The sequence below is a fragment of the Peromyscus maniculatus genome, chromosome 13 (genome assembly GCF_049852395.1).
Source record: "Peromyscus maniculatus bairdii isolate BWxNUB_F1_BW_parent chromosome 13, HU_Pman_BW_mat_3.1, whole genome shotgun sequence".
NCBI lineage: Eukaryota > Metazoa > Chordata > Mammalia > Rodentia > Cricetidae > Peromyscus > Peromyscus maniculatus.
In genome coordinates this window covers 32,806,921-32,832,675 of record NC_134864.1, presented here as the reverse complement: position 1 = coordinate 32,832,675, position 25,755 = coordinate 32,806,921, and the positions used below count along the sequence as shown (strand labels likewise).

At 41.9% G+C, this 25,755-nt stretch overlaps 1 protein-coding gene and 1 long non-coding RNA gene across 3 annotated transcripts in view; one reads left to right on the top strand and one right to left on the bottom strand.

Annotated features, from left to right (window-relative positions):
• The window catches only part of LOC143268300 (uncharacterized), a 60,733-nt gene extending 44,691 nt beyond the window's left edge, over window positions 1–16,042 (top strand). For both annotated transcript variants that reach the window (XR_013044054.1, XR_013044055.1), the window contains 2 exons: window positions 12,626–12,805; window positions 12,905–16,042. This is a non-coding gene — a long non-coding RNA (uncharacterized LOC143268300). The remainder of the gene's footprint in view (window positions 1–12,625; window positions 12,806–12,904) is intronic.
• Window positions 16,043–17,516: 1,474 nt separating this feature from the next.
• Window positions 17,517–25,755, bottom strand: part of Irs1 (insulin receptor substrate 1) — a 59,900-nt gene continuing 51,661 nt past the window's right edge. Inside the window, exon 2 of the mRNA XM_006990365.4 lies at window positions 17,517–22,233. The gene's annotated coding sequence lies outside the window, so the exon portion shown is untranslated. The remainder of the gene's footprint in view (window positions 22,234–25,755) is intronic.

The window sequence follows — 25,755 nt, the reverse complement described above, 5'->3', positions numbered from 1 at the left end:
AAGCAAGATATATTTCTCTCCATGCCTATTTATGAATAACAACAGCTCATTCCAACTGATAAGGTACTTTTAAAACAAAGAGTGGCCACAATTGGCCAGTCAAATGCTACTGTCACTGCATTGGCTTGGAAGTAGGTATCAACACAACACAAGGCAGAAGTCAATAGAACCCATGAATCTCAACACTTAGAAGATCTTCTCTCCCCTCAGAAGCAGTAATAAACTGAAACACTACAAATTCACCCATCATTGTACATCCTTACACCACCCCTTGCCTGCCTTGCCACCTCAGGTAAATGTGGAGAGGGCAAAATGATAGTGCTGTCCACACATCAAGAGCAATATATAGCCGGGAGGTGGTGGCGCACGCCTTTAATCACAGAACTTGGGAGGCAGAGGCAGGCGGATCTTTGTGAGTTTGAGGACAGCCTGGTCTACAGAGCGAGATCCAGGAAAGGTGCAAAGCTATACAGAGAAACCCTGTCTCGAAAAACAAAACAAAACAAAACAAAAAAAGAGCAATATGTAAAACTCCGTCCATTCATTTTTTCAATAAGAGGTCAGGAAAGCCAATATAGAACATGATTAGCCACTGGGACCCATTCCTGTTGTGGGGGTCTAGCTTACTTTGAGTCAGAACTTTGAGAAAATTTTTCAAGATATTTAATGAACAGTGCTTGGCCACATCCCAGGCATTTTGGGCTCTTCTCGGAATTTTGATTGGTAGAAAATAGGTTGGTATTAGGGATAGATGAACCCATTTTGACACTTCACACTGCCCTTGGTGATTAGATTAGTATATGCAAGCCAAATCTATTTACTGATTGCCTTGCCTGCACTGTCAAAATATTTAGACATTACTGCTTAATAATGTATAGCTTAGAAATTGTGCTGCCGTTTTAGATTATGTATGTGACAAGAATCTTTTTGGTGAGCAAAATGTGTAGAATGTTTGCTGTTCAAATTCTAAATTGGAAACACTATTTTTAAAGGTAGTATTTAAAGAAAGCAACCAGCTGCTATGGTACCTGTCACATTTATAATAGTTGATGTCTTATGATATTTCACCAAATGTTTAACCAAGGATCATTCTTCTTTTAAAGCTCCTCATTAAGTTCTAAGTAGAAATACGTGCCTGCTTTGTTGACTCTTTCACTGAGCCTTAATGAACCGTATAAAGTTTTTCAGAAAATATTGAGACATACTCTTGTGTATAAGCACCTTCCAGAATAAACCGGGAACATCTCTAAAGATCGAGACACTCTGTGGAAAGTGCTGATTGCCGCCTGTGAACAGAATTAACGAATTCAGTCCACAGGTGCCACAGGTGGGAAAGAATTTACCAGTGAATATTTCCTACCATCCTAAACCTGTGTAGAAAGTGCGTTCACAGCCCATCAGGCTGTTGACTTTGTGTGATTCGCACTGCAAGGGCTTCCTTCCTCTTTATCTTTGAGGAGGAAAGTGTTTGACTTCTAAAAGCCAGAGTGGAGGGTTAGAAAAACCCTCTGTGTACAAAGAATTTTGGCCCAGAAGCTTGGAGATGTGAGTGAGTCTATAGATTTGTCCAAGGTTTCCTTCCTGATTCCTTAACATCTTGCCTTTGTTTCTATAGAGCATCATTGTCTTGCCTTTCTTGACTGTTCTAAATAAACTGCAGGGAGTCACAGGACTCAAGGGCCTGCAGAAGAGGTCTGCCCAAAACTATCCACAGTATCCAATAGGAGACCACAAATAAGCCACTTATTTCCCTATATCTATGCTGGAACTTCATGAAATGGGGACTCGGATGCCTCTACCTACTTCCTTCCTGCCTCACCAATTGCTGTTTCTGGCCTCAGCAAAACCAAAGCAGAAGGAAGAGTAAGTAGCCAGATGTAAAGTACCCATGTACTTGATGCTGCTAAAGAGTGATGGGGCTTTCTGGGGCTAAGGGAGTTTCCAAACTCTTTTTTCCCTCATCGGCGCTTCACCAAGGGGGGGATCTTCAAGACCTACTGCTTGCACATCCTGAAGATGAGTTTTCAGGAGCGGAGCCTCCTGTACCAAGTAGCATCTGTTCTAGAAGGACCTTCCAGGTTTGCTTAGATTTGTATATGGCACTTGGCCAGTATGCTAACTTCTGGGGTGGAACACAACCCTCTGAGTGATATTAGACATAGCATACAGGAGAAAGTACCCCTACAACCCCAAAATGTAAAGAAGCAAGGATTTCCAGTAAAACTTCCCACAACATCCTCCAGACAGGTTACCTTGTAACTTCCTTCTTGGCTCTGATGGGGGAGCTTCACACATGCAGACAAATCACTCACAAATATAAACAAATTAAATTGGCATGATAACTTATTATATCTCGATATCACATTAAAATGTTTAGCTCAGCATTTAGACCTAGTTCACTGTTGATGGGGAGAGAGAGACACTTTCTTCAGTGTGTAGGCGATGGTAGAGTGCCCATGCTCCTATAAACAGACTCTCACCTATGGTCCCATAAACAACCCTAATGAAACTCATTGGGACACACACACACACACACACACACACACACACACACACACACACACACTGGGGGTGGAGGGAGAGGGAGAGAGAAAGAGGTAATTATAATTAGGCATAGTTGGGAAGAAGAGGATTAATGAGAGAGAAGACAAGAAGTATAGGGGGTGTATGAATATGACTGATATTATATGCATGTACAACATGTATGAAAATGATGAAAGCCATTATTGTATATAATTAATTATGTTAATAAAATCGATTTTTAAATGTAAAAGAAGGCCCCCAGCTTGACATTTTTGTTGCATAAGTAGATCAATTATACTCTTGTAACTAAATTGTAGTAAGAGAATATCTATACTAACAAAGAAAAATGCTGTGTGCACTTTAAAATAGCTATTAAAATATCCATTTTCACATACACTACAAATCATCCTTAGGTATTAGAAGAGATCCTCATCGTCCTTATTAGGGAATGAATTATTGACTTACTATTTTTACCTGAAAACAATAAAGCACTAATTCTTTTTAAAGTCATTTGAGATATTCCAATTCTTAATAATTAATTTCTATAAGAAAAAAATCTTCATAACAACATATTTGTCTTATTTATGGGTATAATATACATAAAGCACCAGTCATGGAAAGTATTTTTACTTAAAGTTTAGATGCTTAACAAAAAGACATAACCTTGTAAAGTGTTCTGATCTTTGTGTGTGTATGTGTGTGCGCGCGTGCACACGTTTGTGCATGGGCACTCTAGTGTTTACAGTTGATTTATTTCTTTCCACCTTTACATGAGACTCATAAAATGTTTTCCAACTGAGTGGTACTCTCATTTTTTATAAGCTTCTCAATTAAATGACTATGGTGTGGTGATATTTTAATTGTGCTGAAATGTGATTTTATTTGTATGTTAATAAATAAAGTTTGCCTCAAAATCAGAGGTCATTAGTGAGCCATAAACAGGAGTCAGGCCGTGGTAGCCCATGTCCTTAATCCGATCACATGGCAGGCAGAGTCTCTGAGTGGTCAAGAACAAAGCCAAGTGTGGTGACATGTGCCTTTAATCTCAGTACCAACCATAGAGACCTGGAGGTCTGTATGAATAGGCAGTAATGAGGAAGTCATGTGGCTGGGTTTAGAACCAATGAGAAAGCAGAACAGAAAGGCAATGAAAACACAGCTTACACAGGAAAAATCTCTCTGGGGAAGCGATGGTGGTGAAGTGGTAAGATAAGGTAGTCGTGGCTCTTCGCTAGTTCTCTGATCTCTTTGGCTATTACCTCTGTATTTGGCTCTGTGTTTCTTATTTAATAAGACTGTTTAGAAATTGTCTACACTATGGGGTGTTTTTAGTATAAATTCTGTTTGAAATTAACTCTCTTCTCTCTGTGTCCTAATATTTGGCTATATTGTGTGTGTTCCACAGGGGGGAAAATGTATGTATATTCTATCTTCAATGTCACCATGTTCTAGTATCTGCTGAACATTTTCAGCATCCTCGTGGACACAGGTCCATGAAAGCTCAAGTCCATTTTATGGAGCATCATAATATTTGCACATAGTCTCCTAACACCCTCTCCATAATTTAAGTCATCACCAGGTTACTTACAGTACCTAATGCAATGTTAAAGGCAGGCAAACTGTATTTTTTAGGACTGTTTGTTCATCTTGGGGGCAGAAGCATCCCTCTTAGCTCTAACTATATGGTACATGAATAAGACATGAGCTGAACAATGCCTAAAGGGTTGCTGAAGAGAGATTAGGGATTGTGAACAATCAGAGGTTACAGCTTTGTGTTCTCACACAGAACTTCACGTGGCTTCAACATAGTGCTTGGCATTTGACAAATTCAAAGTCTTCTTTTTGGAATGTTCTAGACTTTTTTCTTGCATTTTTCTTTTGTTGAAAATAGTTTTTTTTTTTCATACAATATATATTTCTGGGCATGGGAACTGCCCTTAAGAATGGTTTGTTTCCCCCAGTGAGACTCCCTTGGAGAAAACTAAGTTTTCATTTGCCAGTGGCTATCTGTTGTAAATAGTTTCTGGCTTAGAGATGGGGGCAAGGGTGCCCACTTCTTTCAGCTCTAGGACCCCAACTGGCACAGACCTGTGCAGACCCTGTGTGTGCTGCCACTGCCTCTGTGAGTTCGTATGTGCATCAGTCCCACTGTGTCTAGAAAGTCTTGTTTCTGTGGTGTCTTCCATGCCCACTGGCTCTTATACTCCTTCTGCCTCCTTTTCTGTAGAGTTCCCCAAATCGTGAGGGGAGGGATTTGATAAAGACATCTCTTTTATGGATGAGTGTTCCAAGGTCTCTCATTCTCTGCATATTTCCTGGCTATGGGTCTCTCTGTATTTGTTCCCATCTGCTTCTTCTCTGATGATGGCTGAGCAAGGAATAGATAGATCTATGAGTATAGCAAAATATCATTAGGAGTCATTTTATCACCATGTTCCTTTAGCAGAACAGTGGTATTTAGCTTTTCCCGTAGGTCCCTGACTTAGCTAGTCTCAGGCTCTTGGCCACACAAACAGTGCTGTGTGTGGGTTCTGTCTCATGGAGTGGGCCTTAACTCAAATCAGATCTTGGTTGGTGACTCCCACATGCTTTGTGCCACTATTGCAGCGGCATGTCTTGCAGGTGGGTCATTCTTGCAGACTGAAGGGTTTGTGGCTGAGTTGGTGTTTACCTCTCTCCTTTGGTAGCAGGCAGAGAACCTTCCAGTATAATGAATACTATAGGGGTGAAAGGCTGTAGGAAAGCACCAGCTCAAATTCTCCATTTTCTTATGTTTTCAATCCACCAGTAGCTGAACGCATGAATGTGGAACTTAGGAACAAGAGGGCTGACTGGATACACTAATGAGATTTCCCTTGTTATTTGTGTTCTTTAGACACTCTACTTTTTTACATTACTTTTTATTACCTAGGTCTACTGTGAGATAAGAGAACACACAAGAATCTCTTCTTAAAATATATGCCACCCATGCCTTGTTATATTAAATGTTTTTCTGCATGCATGTAGACACTCTGTTCTTAGGCATTAGTACGCTCCAAACTGTTAAATCCTCATTCTGAATCATATTCTTCATGACATCAAAGGATTCATACAGTTGTTAAGATACTCAGTTGACAGGACCTATTATAATTGTTTCCTTCCCATTCATTGTTTCCTTGCTATTCAATTTTAGTTTATAAAATCTGTTAATTACACTCTAAACACACTTTCAATTCTATGGATTGATTTACCATCTATAAGTGATACAATTCACCTCTTTACCCAAGAGATAAAAGAAGTACCATTCAGTTCTGCAACACCGTTATTGGTCTACACAGACTCCATTCTGGGTCCAGCCTTCCTTCATGGGTTGTGTTGCTTAGAAACGAAGACACCTTTGCCATCCTGTGAGAACGCCATTAGAGCCCATGATTGTGAGAACTAAGAGGAATGTAGCCAGTTTGGAACCTTAGGACTTTAACTTTGGAGCAACCAGATGGAGCTAGGCTGAAAGCAGAAGCCTGAAAACTATGGAGATAACATTGCCTGCAGGCAGAAAGAGGGTACCAGCAGCATGATAACAGTAGAGCAGAGCAAGACAGGCTTTTGTCAGCGAACATACCCAACGTGCCCTGAAGATGCAAAAGAATCAGGGCAGAGCCTTTCAGGGGCTTCCTTGATTGAGTGAGGAGACTGAATCACTAAATAGTTCCAGTAATGATGTGGTCATGGTGACCCCGAGGTTAGATGAGTTTTGGAACATTTAGACAACATCTAAAATTAAATGTGACTTGATGGCAAAACACATTTTCCATAGATAAACAGTGAGGTTTCTTTGAGCAGAAATTTGGGGGGTCATTGTGCACATATGGAGCTCTTGTGCAGTACATACAGATGCTCACATCTGCCTTTGGTAACTGAAGTCAGGATTGAACAAAGAAGAAACTGTTTATCCAAACACTAATTCATTTGAATTGAATTGAACCTCATTTTATAGTCTTTGTCTTTCTGTCCTATTCTATGATGTACACACATTACACAGATACACATGTGCACACAGACTCACTCACTTACCATGATAGCATTCTAGCATTTTCCCACAATGTGTCTTGGGAACTCTCTCTCTCTCTCTCTCTCTCTCTCTCTCTCTCTGTCTCCTCTCTCTGTCTGTGTGTGTGTGAGTGTGTGTGTGTGTGTGTGTGTGTGTGTGTGTGTGTGTGTGTGTGTGTGTATGCATGTACATGCACTGTGAGTATGAGTGTGGAGGTCAGAGGCTACCTTGAGTATGGGCTTTAAACTTCCACTATCTTGGAGACAGGTTCTCTCATTCACCACTGTATTCTACACCATGTATTTCCTAGGATTCTTCTGCCTTTGCCTCCCATTTAACTGTGGTAAGCTTGGGATCACAGCATCTGGATTTCTGTGGGTTCTGGGAACACAAATTTGGGGCATCACACCCACTGAGCCAACTCCCTAAGCCCCGTGTCCTGGAATTTCTTGTCCCCCTTTTAGCTGTCCCAGTGGCCTTCCAATAAAACCTAGAAAAACAGCCATCTCATCACCGACACTTCTCTGTCCAGTCCCACCCCACTTCTTTCTCCTTTGAATTAACCTGATGTTTCATCTCTGTCTCTCGAGGAGCTTATCTCTTTCTTCCCCATGTGACAGTTGCTTATGTTATTGTACAGGGAGAATAAGAGCAAAGAAAGCCCGTTGGCTGTAGAGGCAGACACATCTGAGGATGGAACCCAGGTCCATCTTTCACTTGGTGGGTGGCCTTGGGAAAGCACCAACTCCTGGGAGCTTCCCCTTTTTGTTTTGGCAAAACATAAAATTGTTCTCTCTCTCAGAACTGATTTGAGAATTCGCAATAATATACACAAAGCAGTGCTTGGTTGAATGTAAAAAGAAAGAAAGCAATGAGTATCATTATTTGGATTGTTACTGGTGATGTTATTTTAATTATTTCTTATATCCTCTAATTACTTATCCACTTGTTTGGCAGATATGTCTTGATTGCAAGTTATATACCAGGCAGCAGGGACCACATGGAAACAAGCACAGGGAGCTTTGGATATACAGAGGGGAAGTGAATAAGCAAATACATGGAGACATATAACTGCAGATGGAGACTGTAGTTGAAGTGCTGTAGAGAATCTGAAAACAAGATGTACAGTGGAGTTGTAGGAGGTGCAAGGATGAAGAGACGCCACTCCTGGCAGGAGCATTTGAGCTGAGAACAGGCTAGGAAGGGAACACCTGTGAAGGGCTCTGAAACCAAAGTGCTCCACCCGTGCAGGGCCCAGCTGGCCTGATGAGCAGCGTGGGGTTTTATTCCCACTGGACCTGGGGGAAATCTCTGGGAAAGCATGGCTCATTGGGTGTGCTCAGCATTACGTCTGCCATTGTGTCTGCCTCCCAGAGAGATGTCGCCCAGCAGCTGGCACTCAGGATTCTGTGCAAAGCAGAGGTGGAAGGAGGAGCGGGGGAAAGGGAAGGAAAAAGAGCTGAAACGGAAAGCGGGAGTATCAGAGGAGACATCCAGACGGATGGATTTCATGGTTTTCAGGGACTGGAGTTCACAATGAGATTGGCAAGGGGGGTGGGGGATTTCCCCCACTCCTGTGAACATTTGTTGTCATTACTGATCTCTTTCCTGGGGTGGACCCAGATGGTGGTGGGGCCTGGGAAACCAGGAGGTCTTGCTCATCAGTATCTCTGGCACTCGTCACTGGCAGCTCGGTGTCTCAGGTCGCAGATAACAACTGTCAGATGGTCTAACTGTGAAGCAGCAAGTTTTCCTTTAAACAAGGAGGCAAGCCAAGCTCCAGAGAGGCTGAAGTCTGGACAAAACACCCAGGCCTGGAAAGAATTAAAAGTTCATGTGTAATTGAATGAACAAAGCACCTCGGGGAAATGGAAGGGGTTAAAGTGAAGTACACAGCGTTCCTGGCATCCTTGATCACACAAGCAAGAGAGTCATCATACATCTTTGGAAAGGAAAAAAACAAAAAAACAAAACAAAACAAAAAAAAAAAACCAAGAACGAGGAAAGAAAAAAGTGACTGTTACCATGTGGAAACTAAAAGATGCTGCTGCCAAGGTTGGCTCAGCCCAAAAAAAATGGAGAGAAAGAGGGTTGGGAGGCAATAGGAGCAGGTAACACTCAAGACAGGCTAAGAACTGCACAGCACAGTGTTTCCCCAGGACCTCCAACTCCTTGTGGTCTGGGAGACATTTCATCTCTCCAGGCAGGGCATTGGGTCTGATTTGGCAAGGTTTCTCTGTACACCCTCTGCTCTTTAAAAATGGAAGAAAGGAAGGGAAGGAGGGAGGGAGGGAGGGAGGGAGGGAAGGGGGAGGGAGGAAGGGAGGAAGGAAGGGAGAGGGGAGGAAGGGAAAAAAGGAGGAAGAGAGAACTTAGACCATAATGAAGAAGAAAAGCAGCCTATCCTTAAATATTTTTTCTTTTAAACTTTTAATCTTAATTGGAAAAAAATCACAGAACTCAAACCTAGCCAGCCACAAGAACCTAAATAAATGGTCTAGAAGATGTCCACTCCTGGACCAACATCTTCAAACAATTGCTTGCACTTCTGAACAAAGCAGCAGCATTTGGATGATCCAGAAGTGTGAAGGTGCTAGACTTGGGGGACCACATATATATCCAACATAAAGGTAAAGGAGTTGGATTCAGTTGGAGTTTCTACTAAGAGCTGTTCCTATGGAAGAAATGCAGTAGTTGGAATGAGAGGTAGAACCAGCTTTGTTATTGCCCACATTCACTTTCCCCATGGACAGGGGTTGGGTGGGGTGGGGTGAGGTGGGGTGGGGTGGGGGAGACAGCAGATCAGGAAGTCTCAGGAATGCATTCTGAAAAGTAACACACCCATGACAAGATCCCGTCTTTGACTTAGTTCTAAGCTTACCTTCAGCATACAACTTTATTTTACCAGAAGGCAGAGGCAGGAGGGGAAGGAGGAGGGGGACCTTCAGTGGGGAGTTGTCCCTCCTGGAAGGTCTTTTAACCTCACCATTTGTCATGGGTAAGAGACTCTGCCTGGTCTTTGTGAAGGTGTTTAGAATTGAGCTCCATTGTGTAAACTGGGAACGAAGTACAGCCTGCTCCCAATAAGCATCAAACGGCACTGTGAGCAACAGCATCCTTGAATACAGACAGGAAAACTACGGCTCTTAGAACTTAAGTTGTTTTCCCATGTTCTCAGTGAATTAGCAATCTCTAGGTTAGCCCAGGGCTATTTAATTCCAATGCCAAAGTCATTTTCTAAAATAAAAACTCATCTTCTTGTGACCAACCAAAAAAAGCTTTAGGAAGGATTTGGGAAGACACCTCAGTTGGTAAAATGTTTGCCTTGCAAACATGAGGACCTAAGATTGTGTGATCTCACCATAGGGGAGGTAGAGACTGGAGTTCATTATTCATCCATCCTAGCCTACTTGGCAAATTGAAAACCAGTAAAAGACCTTGTCTTTAAAAAAAAATAGCTGGGCAGCAGTAGTGCATGCCTTTAATCCCAGCACTCAGGAGGCAGAGCCAGTTGGATCTCTGTGAGTTCAAGGCCAGCCTGGTCTACAGAGTGAGATCCAGGACAGGTGCCAAAACTACACACAGAAACCCTGTCTCAAACAAACAAACAAACAAACAACAAATCAATAAAAGGTAGGTGGTGTCTGAGGAATGACACCTGAGTACCAGTCATATATGGAAATAGAGGTGTTCTTGCACGCACACACACACACACACACAAATGTGCACATGTGCACACACAAAGCTTAAGCAGCAGATTTTTATTTCATGGTCATCTTTGGAGAAAATCTTCAGTTGTTGGTTGGTTGCATTTACATGCTCCTAACATGTTCACACAGAGAACAAGCATACAGAGATCCGAGGTCCTACCTGAAACACAGTCGTGTAGCTTTTGAGAGAATATATTTTAAATTTATAGTCTATGAGGGGTTGCACATTTCTCCACGTTTCTGACTGAGCTCATCTTTGTGACTTGAAAAATTGACTCCTGACCAAGGACAGAGAAGAGTAAAAGACAGACTTCCCGTTAGTAGCAGCAAATGTGGCCTGCTATGGGCAGAGTAAATTCCGTTTCTGATTTAGTTCTTTTCAAGCTAACACAAGTATGAAAGGCTATCTCAGTAGGTCAGAGCCGAGGCTGTATTGCTGGTGGGAAATAGCCATCCACAGGGTATGACGTTGGGAGGTTGAGTCAGGCTGTGCGTGATATCACCAGGCCATCAGTCACCTCCACAATTTTCTGTCCCAAATTTTGAGGAAAAAAAAATCTTAGATGTGTTTATCCAGATAAATTAAAATGATTCAGAAAAAAAAATCTAGAAAAAAAGTGTTTCACTTAGTAAACAAATTCAATACCATTTAAAAAGAAAAGTTTGGTTTGTTTGTTTGTTTGTTTTTTGCATATTACATACAAGGGAAAGGATGACCTCTTTGTGATTCTCAGAGCCTGTTCCTAGAAAGTTTTAGATCTGGTCAGATTCTGTCACTAAAGCAACAATCTCTGAAGTGCCACCAAGAACAATCCATTCCCCATGCCAAAATGTCACTCCTGTCTTTGGGAGACTTTTCTTTGTGGAGGCAAATGTTCCCAGGAACTAGTACATTAATTTCATAGACCTTCCCAAATATAAAATTATCATGTTCTCTCCTTTCCAGGAAGACCCAATCTCATGGAAACATTTGATAGCATGTCAACCCTTGACCAATTCCTAGCCATAAGTGGAGAAGTAGGCTCAAGTTCCTGTCCTTCTCTGTCCTAGGCCAGTGCCTGATTCTATAACACAAGCTGGAGAGACAAAATCATGTAATTAGATGGTTTATGAATGTGCTCATGTGTGTGCAGACCAGGAGTCAGCACTGGATGTCTTTCTTTCTCTTCACTTTAGTTTTTGGGTCATGGTCTCTCATTGAACTCGAAGCTTACAGTTGGTTAGACTGGCTGGCCAGAGATCCCTTGGGATTCTCCTGCCTCTGCCTGAGATTACAGGCTAGTGCCACCATATCTAATGGTTGCTGGTGATCCCAACTAAGGCCCTCATTTTGCACAGGAAGCACTTTACCCACACAGAGCCATCCTCTGGCTCCAAGGATTACTTAAAGGGACCATTTCTTATTAAGGTCATCACAGAACCTTCATTAGATACCATAATAAATTATAAACCCTTTCCTCAGGAACAGAAAACACACACCACGATGCAGACACAGTGCCTTTGATTTGGGAGGTGTTGACAAATTTCAGAGTCCCGAGTTGAAAAGAGTTAGCGATCCTCACCTCCTGTCATCCGATAGTCAGAGGGCCAGGGAGAACTTTGCCCAAAGTCACACAGTTTGTTACTAGGCCAAGATGAGAACAGAAGAATTCACATGGTCAGGAAAAGAAATTAGACTCCCAGCGGTCAGACATTTCTGCAAATAAAACTAGGAAGATTGCTAGACTCTGGGAAAGTTTGTCTAGCTTGGCCAAACCAATTCTGTTTTTCAACAGATGAAGTAAACCAGACTCAGATTTGTTTTTCCCCTGCATCTGGGGCATGGAATCCTGAAGATTGGAAGAGATACCCTGGATGGGGATAAGAGAAGGATGTAAAATTAAGTAAAGAATTTAAATTTAGAGTAGAGAGTGCTACAGATGGGTTTTTTAAATGCTATTTTAAATGCACCGTTGTTTCCTCCTTGCATTGTGTATGTGTGTGGGAAGGGTGGCTATGGGCAAGGTAGGACAGGAACAGGGGTTAGGATGAGGGCTATGAATGCAATGCAGGGGTAGAGCTGGGGTGTGTGTGTGTGTGTGTGTGTGTGTGTGTGTGTGTGTGTGTGTGTGTGCATTTGCATGTCTGGCAGGGAAAGCTGCATTTACCTCAATGGGGAAAACCCCTAAGAATTGAGCTTACAAGACAGCAAGACTCACTTCCGTCCTGACTTAACCACAAAAGGACTAGAGAAGGAAGCTGGACTCAAGGGTGAGAAACTGGCAAGATACAGCAGTCTGGATTTGAAGTATGAAACATGGAATTTTCCAGATGTTATTAATGTTCATCAGGATTTCAAAGGATGTGTCTTTTTCTATTTCAGTTCCCATGGCTTTCCATTACTAATGGATCTGAGTTAGAATCCCATTTGACAACTATGAATCCCTAAAGTGGTGTCATGGCTTCTTCATACCTTGAGCTGAAGGCTTATTTGGAAAACCCTTGAACTGCTTCATTGCCAGCAACAGTAGCATGACAAAGATTTAAAAGAAAAAAAAAAAAGGTGAGTTGGGGGTGCTACCTGGGTGCTTACAATATCTGATCTAGAAAAACTACTGAACACACAAACAAAACTGGTGACCTCTGCCTCTTGTCTTCACAGGAGAATAAGAAGTTATACCTGATGACAAATAGGAGAGAGTCCATCCAAAAGAAGGCATGTGGGAGTCTCCAATGATTTGGACCCTGGAAACATCCTCTGCAGGACATTCCCATCATGCCTCCTTTACTTCTTTTCATTTCAGTCTTTGGGTCCTTTAGTGAAGAATCTGTCTTCTCTATTTCTGGCTGGTTATCTAACTGACTTTAGCCACTTCCCAGAAGTTGACTTCTTAAATCCATATATTAGCTTTATACTGGGTCCAGGCAGGTATCCCCAAAACTGGCTGAGAGGAAGGCATGAAGACATTTTTTTGGTTTTTGTTTTTTGAGACAGGGTTTTTCTTGTGTAGCTTTGGAGCCTATCGTACAACGCACTCTGTAGACCAGGCTGGACTCGAACTCACAGAGATCCACCTGCCTCTGCCTCCCGAGCGCTGGGATTAAAGGTGTGAGCCACCACACCCAGCCAAGATATATTTTAACTAAGCTGATATCAACATGACTTTAAAATAAAGCCACAGAGCAGATTCTCTGTGGTACAAATCACCTACCTCACCTACAGCAGCTCCTCTACAATACTGAGCATCTAAGTGTAGAGATAAAATACAGAGGAGTTGCCCTCCCTGTCTCATCTAATGCCAGAATAGAGCAATGGTTTGTTTGTTTGTTTAATAATCCTCACATATTTTATCTTAGTCCTCTAGACAACCAGATATCTCCCCAACCAGAATGGATACACCTGTCCTCCATTCTGTAGCTGGTGGCAAGTTAGCAAACTGTTGCTTATACCTAATCTTTATTGAGGTCTTCCTATTCTGGATGCTATGGTCTCCTTTGAAGTTACCCTGGCCTTCAAGGAAATCTAACCTCTACTTGAAAAGAAAAGCCTTTAACTGATTTCTACCATTTAAAATATTTTGTTCTGTAAATATTGAGGCAGCAAGCAGAAGCACCATCTTAGCTCTACCTCATTCCGAGTTACTTGACGAACTATAAAGTAGTATTTGAGTTTATACAGAAAGCTGCTTGGAAGGGTCTTCGCCAGTCAATGGCATGGAGATGCATCAAGGACTGTGAACTCCATCCAACAGTGTAGTAACTGTGGTTACTGTGGCAACAGATTCAGCATCTACTCTAACAGTGTTTATAGCAGGAGCTGGAGAATTTCAGAAGCCCAGGGCAAGGGTGCTGCCTCACAACCCAGTTCTCCCACTTGAGAAACATTGGGCCAGGTAGTAAGTACTGTACTTCATAGGCTGTTAAGACGCTGTGATAGCCACTCAACCATGCTGCTGAATCGTACAGGCATTTTGTAATTGGACTAGCACAGTTACACCCCAATGAAACTTTAGTGATAAAAATATTGAACAGACTGGATTTGAAACTTCCATCCATAGGTGGCCAACCTCTGATTTGTAGACCATGGGGTGCTAAGACTGTGGGGATTCACTAATAAGATTCTCATCCAACATCCTTTATATTTTAAATATTTTGTTTTCTTTCTCACTACAAAAGTGAGATCTAATCTTTGTAAAACTTTACAGAAAAACCATACAAAATGCTATCGGACACATTCATTCTTAGTATTTTGGAACACAGTCTTCCATTTGTGTATGAGGGGTAGGCATGTGTGTATGCATGTCCATGTGTATGTGCATCTGTGTATTTTAAAGTGTTGTAATGTTGTGTAATTATATATATGGAGATTTTCCAGATACCTTTATTTTCATTCAATTTCTTCATAAATTTAGGTGGATTTAACTGATTTCTATCTTAAAAATCAGCTTTGTTATCAGGGCAATGAAGAACTCCAACTATTTCATCTCTTCTCTGACTTTACAATTGGGAGACATTGGTCTTTGAGATTCAGAGCAGCTTATACTCAGAGGGCACAGAAAGGATATTGTCTAATGAACTCTAGTAACACATTCCTAGAATACTGGGGTTCAGGTTACCTTACATGTGTGGGTGCTAGGAAACCACTTTGATATTAACAGAGCTTCCTGTGGCCCTTGTTAAATCTGTGTAATAATTCTGGGAATCCCATCATGGCTGTTCCCAGTTCAGGCCTTGAGTTGCACTGGTCATCTATCAGAGAAGAACATCAATCGTCCATTCTCAAGTGATAAGGACTCATTCTCCAACGCAGATGACTCTGGCATCCTCCTCACCACTTTTCCCATTGTTAGCATTGGTTATTTTTCTATTTATCAGTTCCCTTGTCAGACAATATTAAAAGTTCTCATTTAGAATGGCTGAGTGGAGGTGATGTGTTCAAGTGCAGCTCAAACTGCGTGTAGCTTTCACATTTCACTCACTGCTGTTATGTCTTCCTAAAATAAAGCCAGAGGTTTCTATTCTGTTGCTAAAAAGAGGCGAGAAAAGCACGAGAAGCAAGAAACTACCATAGACACGAATGGACTAAACTAGACATAAAGAACAAGACCTTGTCTCTTGCAAGTTATATGCTGCACAGAGCCACATTTTCAACCTCAAGTGCAATCAGATATTTGTTCTGCAAAGTCATTAATACAAGGCAGATGGAATAACGCTGAGGGGTGTGTGTGTGTGTGTGTGTGTGTGTGTGTGTGTGTGTGTGTGTGTTACTAGGGATCAAACTCAGGGCCTCTTGCATAATAGGTAAGCATTCTGTCACTGAACTGTAGCCTATTTCAGTGTTTTCGATATTTGAAACATAGTTTTCAAGCACCTGCAAATGAGAGGTTTAGGAGGCTACCTGTGAGAACATAAAACTTGCCAGCAAACAGTGCTCATTGAGAAGCTGTTCAACCTCTCAAGAACTTGTGACCAGACACATACCTTGTATCAGTGAGCTCATTACAAATTCTCTTGGCTATTACTTCTCAAAGGTCTTTGTAGGCAACAGTTTACTCACTATACTTTGACTCTTTATGTGTGTTAAGGTAAGAAGACAATTCTGCTATAAATTACACCATTGATGTATTCCAAATAGGCTTTCTTTAATTAATGATAATTAGTGATGTTCAGATGTGATTTCAATAGGAGATAAAGTGCTATTTATTCTATAATTCCACAACAAGGGACTTGTTTTGGTTTTTTTTTTGTTTAATATAAATGGAAGAAAGCAATATAAAATAAACATCAGCTACAACTTCAAGCATGTATTAAGTCAATTTGTGTGCTGCTTTTAAACAATGAAAATATCAATTATCCTGTCAGGCAGCTCTCTCTAGCCTTTGTACCAAATAAGTCAGTCTTTGGAGCCTCATGGTCATAAAAAAAAACATTAATGCATTTAAAAACTTAACTTTGAATCTGTTTCCAACATGTCAGTCAGTAGCTTGAGTTAGCCCTGTCAAACAAGCTATGAAAGTGATCTTCTCTCTCAAGTTTTTAAGCAAGAATCCTCAAAGGAGCAGGGAAAAGGACTTGGCTGCTTTGACACTGGCAACCCAGATAACTGTCTCCCAAAGTTCTAGATCTGTGTGTGCGGTGGTTTGAAGGAGAATGTCCCCATAGGCTCAGACCTTTGAATGCTTGGTCCTGAATGGGCGGTACTATTTGGAGAGGCTTAGGAGGTTTGGTCTTGTGGGAGAAAGTGTGTCACTGGGGGTGGGCTCTGAGGTTTAAAAGCCTCAGGACATTCCCAGTGTGCACTCTCTGTTTCCTACTTTGAGTTTAACATGTGAACGCTCACCTTGCTGCTCCATCCTCTACGTCTGCCAGCTGCCATGCTTCTCCATCATGATGGTGATGGACTTTTATCCCTCTGGAACTATAAGCACAAGCAAATTCTTCCTTCTCTTAACTTGCCTTGGTCATGACATTTTATCCCAGCAACAGAAAAGTAACTAATACAGTGCTGTTAAGTGGCAAAATTAATCCAAAATTTCCATCTGTACAGAAATCAGGATTTTCCAAACTTGCCCATCAGAAAAGCCACATGCTAAGGGGGGGAAAAAAGAGTACACATTCCTGGAGCGGTCCGGCACTCCAGGAGGTATTTCTAATAAGCAGTTCTAATGAGCAGACAAGTTTGGGCAACAAGTCCCAGTGGAGGTTCTCACTCTGACCGCTTGCTAGCATCTCCCAGGGATCATGGAAAGCAGCCCCTGAGGGCCAGTGGACCATATTTTTAGAATTGTTCTAGTCATGGCTACTTTTTGAAATCTGCCCAGATGATATGGAGCCAGGTTTGAGAGGCATCTTTGTCTCACTTCTCAGTGTCATCTGTCTACTGGGACAAGTGATTCAGCTCCTGGGACCATAGCCTCCATTTGAACAGAGGGATCTGAGTGCAGGTTCAAGGTTGACAACGGTGTCCCAGTGGACAGCAATGAAACACACTTCTTTCCACTGAGAAGACACATTATTTTCCTCTCTACTTTTTTTTTTTTTATCCCTTTGGTACCACCAGCCATCAAGCAGCTAAAAATCTTTCTAGAGCTCTTTTCTTAATACACTCGGCCACTGAATATAGTCCAAGAAAGAAATCGAAAACTACCTGTCCCGATGAGCACTTACGGAAGCATGATCACAGTGTCAACTGCCCATACCCAACCAGTGACCCATGTCTATTCCAGGTCCCATAGTGAAGGACAATAAGAATGACGACTACGCACATCCGTGGGTTCATTTAGACAGTTTTCTTTAATTAACGATGAAGACACTACAGTTCTAAGTACCAGACAGAATTGGGGGTAAAAAGCATTGAACACAAGCATAACACTATAAAGAAAGCTTGAAAAAGTGAAACACTTCTAAAGAAAAAAAAATATAAACCTGGCCTGGTACCCATTACGTATATACATAATACGTTATACACATATATACAGTAAATGTTTTGGTAGCAACAGAGACCATGCGTCGGTCTTTTGTACACAGATGAAGTAGCACCGTCAATAGCACCACCATCTTCAGATGATAAACCAAACCACACATAGCAAATGGAAAGCTAGATGGCATTCATTTGGCCCACCCTGTAGCCAAGAGGTATAAAGAAAGTAACTACACAAGAAAGATTATTCTGGAAACTATATTCTTAGGCCAGTGGCAAAGTTCTAAAATGGACTTTAAAAAAAAAATGCTAGCACTACAGATGGATATGCAAACAGACACATTTTCCTGGGTAGTGAATTTGTTCTATGATATGGCATAATGGTTAACACTGGAGAAAGAGCATGAACAAAGAGAGGTTTAAACAGCAGGTGAATGGCAAAGGGATAGCACACCATCTCTTGGTATAGACATCACAAATGCCAAGTCATTGATAAGCTAGGGAAGGGAGATAACGCCTTACCCAAGTCATACATTTTAAAATCACATTGGCTAATTATAGGCTCTTAAGAGTAGGGCCAAACACCTCCAGCACCTCTCAGTCTCCTCCCAGCATCTATTTGATGTGCTCATCACAAGTAGCGAGTGACAGATACCCAACCCGTCAGCTGAGCCACACTTTCTGCAGGCACACGGAGGAGATTGATGGACAGAGCTCTAGTCCAACCTTCACAATCTCAGGCTTGGCTCGGGCCTAACCAAAGGCCTGGTGTTCAACACTTGGTTCTAGTAACTACAAGGAAGGCTGTCTTGGCTCTCCATAGTTAAGCCCACAGCCCAGCCTGGACGTCCTCCTGCAAGCTGACCAGGTTGTGCCTGCGTGTACCCCTGGAAGAACAGCCTGCTTACTACACATTTCTCATCAGCCCGTACATATGAGCACAGCATCACTTCCTGCTACATAACCCTGTCCTGGCAGCACTAACCCCTCCTGTCTTGTCACTACGAAGAAACGATTTCTTATTCGCTTCCCCCAGTTGTCCTCCACGTATCTTCCAAAGAAGCCCTGTCTCCCCAGAGTTGGTGTTAATGCCTGGGTATCTTGTTAGAGGGCCTCTTTGTATGGCCATCTCACCTACAGAGCTCAGCCAAGGCATCTTGAGGTAAACCTGGTATCACCATCACCCACAGCCACAGCACATCACAGCTGTACTATCCCTCATGGCTCTCACTGTCATCACGTGGTGAGCCGCCTTCCCCTATCTTTAAGTCACCTGTTTTAAAGATGTTTCCAACGACATGGTCTATTGCATTCAGGATGTACCATTGAATCCAATAGGGCTTCCGCACTATAAAATATTGTTTCTTACAGTACAGTAAAAATGGTTTCCTAACACTTTGTCTCACATATAAAAGACAGCTAGAAGACGAAAGCCAAGGGAAGACAGGCTAAAACTCTCCACTTCTGGCTAGATGATTCTTGAGCAGATCCACTTTTGTAGTTGGCTAGATTAGTCAAGGGTGGCCCTGACCTTTGGAAGTTAGCAAGATATAGCCATGCACCAGTCCTGATTTGTCATTATTGACCCAGGCGGTTGAACATTAATGAAATCCCCTCATTTCCAGCTGGTTCTAGAGCTCAGCTTTTGCCCAAAACAAAGGTATCATCATAGCCAGGGAACATACTTATTCTTTTCACAAAGGAGAATTTTAAAACGCTGTCTTAACATGTCTTTAAGAAAGAACGCTGGGAAAGGTTGGTCTCATAAAGAAAAAGCCACTAACTTCCACACTAGCCAGAGGCCACTAGAAGGCCCATTAACATAAGCCCTTGGTTGGCCTGCAAATACTCGGAAATAGAGAAAAGCCAACTCCCTTAACTAGGAATTGAACATAAGAAATTAGCAGCTGATGCATTTAAAGTAAACCCTTCAAGGAGGCAGAGCGTGAGGATTCAGCCTGGGTACCAGCGACTTCCAGTTCCAAGTCAGCTACATTTCATCAAACCCAGCTCAGGTAACTCTAGAAGAAGCTGAACTAAGCATGTCTACCTTTGCACTATTGACTCAATAAAAAGCAAGAGATATAGAAACTAGGAGACGATTGTCCAGTCTGTTCTTTTCTGTTCTCACTCCAAACGTCAATAACCCCACCTAGGCTCCATGAGAAATGATAGCCGGATTTACAGGCAGATGGTTGGGGCTGACTTTGTTTACTGTTCTCTCTTTAGTTACTCAGATCCTTGCATGGAGAGAGCAAGCCGCTTGCTTTCTTCTGACATTAGCAAAAGTTTGAGTCAGAATGCTTAAAAAATAAATGAGCCTTTTCTTACACATTTGTAAAAAAAAAAATAAAAATAAAAATAAAAAAAAAAAACAACTTTCACATCAGATTTGCAAAGCCAGTGGGGTTTTCTACTGACAGCAAGCAAATGATGTCATTCAGCAAGTTCCTTGAAAACAGTGTATTCTTATGACTAGAGACCTATTTACCTTAGAAACTGATGAGCATGCAAATGATTAAGATCTGCAACAATGAACACTGTACAACAGTCTGTGAGGTACTTGCCATCTGGCTGACTGAGCACTAACACTGGCCTCAGCAGTCGGGGTGGTGGTGTCTATTTATCTCTTTGAATAGAGCAAAGGGTCCCCAACCAGTTGATCAGGGCAATGGTCACTGCAGTGCCTTTCAATCCTTGCTCCTTCCTGGCAGCCCCATCCAGGCAGCTCAACCCTTCCCAGAAGTAGAGTTTTTCCTCCCCCACAGCAGGGCTGAGTTTATAAGGGACTCACAGGGAGCCGGATCACTGCATGAATTCACTGTCCTTTTAGGAAATTTCATGGCAAGATAACTTACAATTCTGGAGGAAACATCTTTAGGTATATTCATTGCCATTTCTATTTGATAAGGGAAAAATGCCAAGACTTTCCAAACAAGGAAAGGGATTAATATTTTCACTGCTGGCTAGATGCCTCAACAGCAGGTCACTATGTTTTTATGTGCTCTCTGTAAATTGCGTTTTATTAGATAACCACTAAAAGGCCAGCAAACACCAGGGCAAATGAGCCAATTGCATTCATTTAAAACACACATGTAACACTGGAAGTTCTTAAAACACATAAGATAGGTGCCTTAGGGAACATAACATAGAGCCCTGGTCATGACTTAAAAAAGAAAGGAAGGAAGGAAGGAAGAAAGGGAGGAAGGGAGGGAAGGAGGGAGGGAGGGAGAGAGGGAGGAAGGGGGAAAGGAGGAGGGAGGAAGGGAGGAAGGAAGGATGGAAGGAAGGAAGGAAGGAAGGAAGGAAGGAAGGAAGGAAGGAAGGAAGGAAGGAAGGAAGGAAGGAAGGAAGGAAGGAAGAGTGAGTCTGGAATTTTAATTTCCAGCTAGCAAGAACACACTTGTCCTAACAGCCTTTTCAAGACAACGTATGAAATGAAACATGATGTATACACAGAAAAAATAGTGGGGGTGAGGGGGAAAGCTTATAGGAGTGGGGAGAGGGAGACCAACAGTGTCTAGTTCATTATGAACAGAAAGACATTTCCAGAATTTAAAAACACCCACACTCTTCATTCCTAAGAGAGCTTTTGACTTGAAGGGATCACTCATGTCTCCTTCTCTCTACAGTATATACAATGAAAACCTGTGGTTTCCTTTTCTTACAATTTCTCTTCCATTCAATTACCAACTCTAAAGCCGACAATTGAAAACACCCCAGTAGAATACATCCTCCTTCCATTTTGAAAAAAACAGAAAACAAAAAACAAAAAAAACCCAAAAAAACAAAAAACAAAAACCAAACCAAAACAAAAAAACCCCTAAGATTAATTTTTAAAAGAAACTCATCTCAACATCAAGTTTATATTACAAGAGACAGTATCAGCAAGTATAACTATCCAGTACAGAACCTTCTATGGCACTATGATTCTTATTATATTATTTTTCTGAATTAGAATTTTAAAACAAGGATCATACCCTAGACTACTCTTTTTAGCCTCATTTTAAGCATTTGCTCCACTCTTTACAACAGAACACTGAATACCTCAGTTCCACATCCAAAAAAAGATGTGCTGTAAGGAAAGTTACATTTTCATTAAAAAATTACACATATAAATCAAAACCTATGTTAAATATTTAATAATCTCTCTCCACCCAATGTGAACAGTTCCGTATGAAATAATTTACAGTGGTGCTTCATGGAACACGCTTTCAGAGTCGATGAAACGTACATTGTAGAGGCGACAAGAATAAACCCATTCTCTTGCGGCATGATGGTGGGCACACCAGCTCATTGTGGCCAGCTAAGTCCTTAAGGTTCAAGACGAAGTTTACGCAGACTCATCGTCCCAGTGTCACAGTGCTTTCTTGTTGCTTGGCACAATATGGAACGTGCAGTTCCGTCAATGAACTCCTGAGGATTGTACAAAGTAAACAAACTGTAATGGATGCATCGTACCATCTACTGAAGAGGAAGACGTGAGGTCCTGCTTGTGAATTGTGAAATAGTTTGAGTCTGGGTACCCATGAGTTAAAGGAGGATTTTCTGAGGTCATTTAGGTCTTCATTCTGGAAAGGAAATGGGGGAAAAATACGTTATCACAGGCACTTGAAAACATGTATTCAATCACAATATGGGAGGCTCAACCCTTTCAGAAGGAAGACTTAGGAGATGAACTGATTTTATAGGTATAAGTAGTAGTGTGCACCTACATAAAACTAACACATTGTATATAAGTTTTCTTTCAAAATGCAAATATTTATTTACAGCAGTCCCAAACTAAAGTAGTCAATACTACAGCAATCAATGTGATCCATACATTTCAGAGTTTTAGCAATTCTTTGGGGTTATGTTTGAAGCAAAAATGTACATCCTAGTTCTCATTTAAAATATTATAAAACACAACGAACAGTTAGAGCCTACACTCAAACTTCCCATTTAGGTGTAATAGAAATTAATTGAGGAAAAGCATTACATTTCTTCTCTGCAATTCAAGAAAGCTCCCCACAGTGGGGCATTATCTGTCATTCCCCCTTCAGGGAAGAGACCCTTTATGAACCCCTGAAAACACCTCTTGCTTTCAAGTTTTACATCAGACAGTACCTATTTTTCATGCACTCAGAATTTAATCTATACTTATCAATATTTATAGAGTGCCCAGAAGAGTCTGCAACAGAATGAATTATCATAAACACTTGTTGAATGAGAAAAACGGTTACATTAAGTGCCATGGAGTATGCAAAGTTAAATCGTGCTGAAGTTTGCCTTAGAGCAGTCTCAGAAAGGCAGGAGAGTTTCATTATAAATAGACAGAATGTGAAGCAAACAGGTGAATTTCACAACAGGTGCACACAGGGAACATTCTAGGTGCACAAAGGAGGGGAAGAGGACTTGTAGCTAAGAACATTAGTTAAGTACCTCACTGACACATTTGGCTGCCTTTGGAAGAAAAGGGATAATCCGGGGATGTGGAAACAGGGATTGTCACCCTAGTGTTTGTACAAGGCTTGCCACGTAGCAGGCGCTTAATGAATGCGAGCTGAACAAAGGGCAGGCGTGCCACAGACTTGCCATTGAAGACATGATAGAACAAGAAGGCTTAGGGCGGTAAGAGACCAGCAATGGGTAGGCCATAAGAAGGATGCAGCTTCAGAGGACTGCCGAAGACGGTAAAGAACATGCAGAGGTAAATATCCAGATCTGGGGCAGGTACATGGTGGAAACCTCTATGAACAGTCCAGGAGGTCTTTATCTAATTACAGGGATAACAGAGGCAAAGCTTGCAGATAAGGTCGAGGTCCAGGAGACACAAGGAGAGGACAGTGCTTTCTAAAACTCACACGCATAAATACTGACCAACACAACTTGTTTTTCCTCTCTCCCTCAGCTCTCCCTAGTTTTGTTTTTGAGACTGGGTCTTGCTACATAGCCCAGGATGTCCTTGAACTCATGATTCTCCTGCCTCATCCTTTCCAATGTTGGGATTATAGGTGTGTACCCCCAAGCCTAGCCTCTATCTCCTTTTTAAGGGGCTGGTTATGACTCTGATCCATTAACATTTACTATTTACATACTGGATTTCAGATATGTCCAAGTTTACCAAACGAAGACTAATTTTATGAGGAGGTTTCTATTTATTTTAAAATATTAACTCTGCCTCTAAAAGACAAGCTACTTTTTACTTACTAATAAAGACTCCAGCATAGAGATGCCAAAGTAAAAACAAACAAATAAAAGTGTCCTGAGTTTCTCCCTTTAACTGTAGTGAGATAGAACTTACTTCATGGGGAGAAAAGGCCAGGCCATCCTTCCAACAACCCCAGCTGGGCTATGATACTCACAGCCAAGTTTTGGGGTTCTCATTTACTTTTCAATTTCTTCTGAACTCCTATCAGAATATCAAGAGACAGCTAGACACAGATTCACAGCTCTGGGCCTAAAATGAGGTGGGTCACACGCTATTAAACAACCTATGAAAAGAAACTGCCAGCGATACAATGCAGAGGGAGTGGGGGAATGAAGGGCATACAGCATGTTTTTCATTTCATATCTGGCTCTCCTCCAGAAGGCTGACGAACAGCTTAGGTTGGGAACAAACTGTACCCAGGTTTATCATCACACATGCCAAACTGCATCATGGGTGTACAGGGCAGAGGCTAGGGGACCCTGGGAGGGGAGACACAAAGACGGCCTTGCTGTATGCTTAAATGCACTGCTTTGCACCACCAGGCGCCCCTTTTGTAACTTTACATAAGCATGTCCAAAAAGCAGGAAATAAAAGAAGAACATATACCTTCGTCAAACAGCTTCCTCCCAAGGTCATAGCCCACTGCTTTAAAAAAGTCTTTGATATAAAACCCACTAACACACACTTCAGCCACAAGAATCACCTGCTGGTGTCACCAACTTACGAGTACAGGGAAAAGTGAAAACGGGAGTTGACGTGGGAAGGACAGAACAGAGGGAGTCTGAAGCGCACACCTGCCTGGCTTTGCACAGTGGTGTGAACCTGTGACTGCACCGAAAGGCAAGTAGCCACCAAGTCACGACACAGACGACGCCAGTGAAAACCGTCCTTCGCTGTGGTCCTTTTGGAGGCAGCATACTTATTCCGATCATGCAGCCATTGTTTGCCGCGGTGCTCATGGGCTGCCTTCTCAAGTTCCCATTTCTCTCCGCAACTGCCTTCTCAAGCTCAGGCATAGTCTTTCCCATGGTCTCTATAGCAGCCAGTCTTAGCTCTTGGAAAGCACATTTGATCTTTAGACACAGCCAAAAAGCTTTCATAGCCAAATATGGTGAATAAAGGGGGGACGAATAAGCAGGGTTGATGGTTCCCCATGACCTGTTACCTAAAGCCAGAGAGCTTCAAGACTGAAGTTCAAAGGCTTTCGCTCTTTTTGTACATCAGGGAGAGACTATAGACTTCACAGACAGACCTCTCCAAGGCTTTATGGGACTTATGTTCATCTTTCCACATCCTTATCACCACACTCTTGCAATCTAAACAGACTGAACCTACAACACCCAATGTACCAGAAAGGAAAGACTAAGCTCTAGGTGCATATGTCTTTGGAATTTAGGAATATGTTTCAAAAAAAAAAAAAAAAGGATAACTGCACTGGATTCTCACCATCATGCAATTCAATAAATATCTTTGACAAACACAAATGCAATGACAGAGATCATGATAAGCAACAAAAAAGATGACAAGGCCATATGTACATGCAATATCCTTGATCTGCACAGCCTCTACTGGCAGACACCAGTCACCCATACCATGTGGTCACCCTACTTTCCAAATGCAAGAGCTCACTGGTCCTATGCATAACATGGAAACCAAATGCAACACATTTCCTCAACAGAAGACACTGTACAGATATCAAGTGGTGATGTTCTGTCATACATCCTCTCCAGTCACATCTCTGGGGAATAACTTCTGAACCCAGAAATGTTATGCACCTGTCATGAGATTTAGTAGCAGGAAATTACACTTTGACAAAATTTCATCACCACATCAGCATCTACTGTGCCCTCCTGTGTGTATCTTTTTGTAAGATAAAACCCACCTAATCCTGCTGCCAGAAAAT